Below are 3,601 nucleotides of genomic sequence, written 5' to 3' on the forward strand. Positions count from 1 at the left end.
TGTTATACGTCAGGTCCTACAATGCCAAGACCATGGCCAGACAACCTGGAAAATCTACAACAGCTAATGAACTCTGGCTGTGAAAGCTTTCGACAATAATTAAAAATATTCAGAAACAAAAGACACCAAGCAATAGCAAGCAACATTTTAAAAGGTTCAAAACCCCCAGCCAAAATCCTTGTGGAGAAAGCTTGCTCAAGGTTGATGCACACTTATTAGGGTGTCAGTTCTGTTGACTGCAGGAGGGTTTCTATCAGAGTCAACATTCTTAAGGTCATGCTGCATGACTGCAATTCTAAGCGTCCTTTCCAGGAAGCACTTCTGAGGAAACCACTCTGGAAAGCCAACTTGGTGCAGTGAGAGGAGTGCTGGAAGAGGAGCTGGGAGACCCAGGTTCAAATGTGCACTCTGCCATGAAAGCTCACTGGGTGCCCATGGGCTGATCACACATTCTTAGCCTAAGCTACCTCACAGGGGTGTTGTTGGGAGGATCAAATAGAGATCAATGTAACCTGCTTTTCTCCCATTGGGGAGAAAAATGGGGTATAGGTAAATAAACCACTGCCGGTGTTACCTGGGGCGCTGTCATCCTCAGCCTATTTATATTTCACTTCAGCCTATTTATATTTCACTTATATTTCACTCCACCACCCTTGCAACCTGAGGCTTGGGCTGTGTGGTGTTTCTGGATGCAGAAAGGGATTCCTGGTCACGTTTCTCAGGAGATCCCCTCCCTCTCCTCTGCCTGGTCTATTAATCCAGCTTCAGCCAAAAGGAAGCACATCTTACTTCAAGGTAGCTCTGTTTCCTCTCTTAACAAAGGCAGGTCAGCATTCTGCTTCTCCTCCACCCTTCCAGGTCAGACAAACTGAGGAATAGTTCCCAAAGCAGTTATGCTTCAAAACTGGTGTTGGTTCTCACACTGAAGTCTGTTTTGTAACTACCCTAAGTCAGCTTTGATATTTTCAGAGAGAGTGGCCCATTCCTTGCTTCTCTGTCCCGGGAGTCTCTGGGTGCATCTTTGAAACCTGTTCTGCACCCCACATCATTTAACCTAATTAAACAAGCCAGCAACACCCCTCGGACACCCTTTCTTGGTGGCTACAAGCTGCAGACTTCAGGCTTTTCCAGCACACCTGGAAATAGAAACTCCTTTCTCCTCACCCCCCCCACCCCAGTTATTATTTTGCTTAGCCCTGAACCCTAAGCCTGACGGAGAGTTCTGTGGGATTCAAAAGTTTGCTAACTCCTTGGTTACAATTTGGTTGGCACTAATAAAAAAGTATTCTATTCACACTGATTTGGGGTGGATGGGGAACCGATATATGTATCACGGAGAACAGAGATTCAAGGCTGTAGTGAGAGCACCAAAGCCCTGCATATGCATGTCCCCCTAGGCCGTTCTCCTGCTCAGCCACCCCTGTGGAAGTTGTGAAGGAAACATCCCCATGCTTGGGGGAGATCCACAATGCATGCACCATCCCCCAGCAGTGGGGAGGGGGTAGCAGAGGTGCCCCAGAGATTCTGGAACGAGGGAAACCATCAGATCTCAGAAGCCAAGCAGGGTCGGCCCTGGGCTAGTATTTGGCATGGGAAACCTCCCAGAATGACCAGGGGCGGGAGGTAGAGGCAGGCGACGGCAAACCCTCTCTCAACATCTCTTGCTTGGAAAACCCCACGAGGTCACCACAAGTCACCTGTGACTTGACAGCAATTCCCACCACCACCACCACCAGCAGCTGTTATGATTGTTTTGTGCTTGTTGTTAGCCATCTCACATTTGGAGTGAGGTGGAAGATAATGCCAAAGGCGAAAAATCGGTATTGACTAAAATGAGGCAGATGGGACAAGGAGGCTGAAGATGGTTTTCATAATGTGATGTATTTTGGGGGCAGTTCCTGCTCATCTCTGGGCAGTTGGTCTTTCGGGTGGTGGGTGGGTTGTGCCTAGGGGTCAGATCTTCCATTTTGCACACGTGAAGCTACTTTATACAGTCAGGCCATTGACCTGTGCAGAAAATTTCCTAGGGGGACATTGACCTGTCAAGATCCAGAGTCTTAGGTCAAGGCCTTTAGCACCACCTACTACCTGATATTCACTGGGGATGTCAGGGATTGAACCTGTGACGTTCTGCATGCCAAGGAGATTCTTCTCCACTGAGCCAGAACACCTCCCTGAGCCATAGTTCCTCTACTGCCCTTGCTGGCATCCAGAATCCAGTTGCCTCACCTTGCCTATGCAGACCACCTGTGGAAGCAAATGAACTTCAGTTTCCTCACTGCTCATGCCTTACTGTAGGGCTGTATTCACATACTGCACAGTCACTACAACCCCTGTGGCCCATACATGTGCTTCAGATATTCAGGATCTCTTAACAAGTATCTGATTCCTGATATGTACTCTTGCAAAGAACATAAGGCATGCCTTGCTGAATCAGACTGGGACCCACCTTGTCCTACACTCTTTGCAAGACTCCAAGCAACCCACCAACATGAGGGGGTGTGATGATACCATCGATTAACGAGCCACTTCTCTCAGTCCAGAGGATGACTTTATTAAAAGGTGTTTCACTTACAAGATTTCTGTTTAGAATGGCGTGTAATACATCAAGCAGGTAACATGAACAAAGTTCAAACAGACTCTATACCAATGAGGCACTTTCCCGCCCGGGAAGAACCGCGCCAAAGTAATGGGAATCTCAACGGCTTGGATATTCCAAAACATCTTAGTTCCCATGCTATGAGCGATATTAGTAGACATAAGCTAGCTCCCTTATCTCCCACCTGTCCTTGAAATGTTTCTGCGTTACGCTAACAAGCTTGCCGTTTATGAGCATGCGCATTGGTCACTAGGCAACAACTATCAACATATGAGTTAATACAGAAAGAATTGCATGTTAAGAGGTCCCAACAGGTGAAGCATATATACAATGAACAAATAATGACAGCTTGCTGACAGAAACATGCTTTGGGAGACAAACAGTTGCCCCTTGGAACATCCTCTGATGAGGCCCCATCTCCTCTCTCAAGTCTGGCTCGCTGCCCAGCACACGGCTGTGAGGCACGCAGCTGCGCCTCCTCATCCAGCAGACAGGAAACCACATAGGCATAAGTTAAACGGGCAGTGTCTAGTGTTTCCAATGAAGAAATTAAATGGTTATACTTAGGGGGAAGAGAAGAAAGCAAAATAAATGCTCTGTCCAGATCTTCTATGTGTTTGCCTCTGGAGTCAAGTTGAAAATAGGAGTCAGCCAAGGCGTTTACATGCTCTTGAACAGAGCTTCCTGGCTTCATTTGAAGATGATACAAATGCTTCATTAAGGCAATTAGCGTTCCAGCCAACTCTCTTGCATACATTCCCCGCAGGGCATCCCACGCACCTTTTGCGGATTGCTGGGACTGGACAAACACCAGCTGTGAGTCAGATAGACTAAGTATAATGTGTGCCAACGCTTTCTTGTCCAACGCTGCATCAGCTGCAGACAAGGGGCTTGGGGGAGGGTTGTGCACAAACCGCCAAAGGGCTTCCCTCTTCAGGAACCACTCCATTTTTAGACTCCATGAGGAGTAATTAGAGTCAGTAAGTTTGTCTATGAGGGCTA

Source organism: Gekko japonicus, unplaced genomic scaffold, assembly GCF_001447785.1.
Source record: "Gekko japonicus isolate JY-2015 unplaced genomic scaffold, Gekko_japonicus_V1.1 scaffold4789, whole genome shotgun sequence".
NCBI classification, from domain to species: Eukaryota; Metazoa; Chordata; class Lepidosauria; order Squamata; family Gekkonidae; genus Gekko; species Gekko japonicus.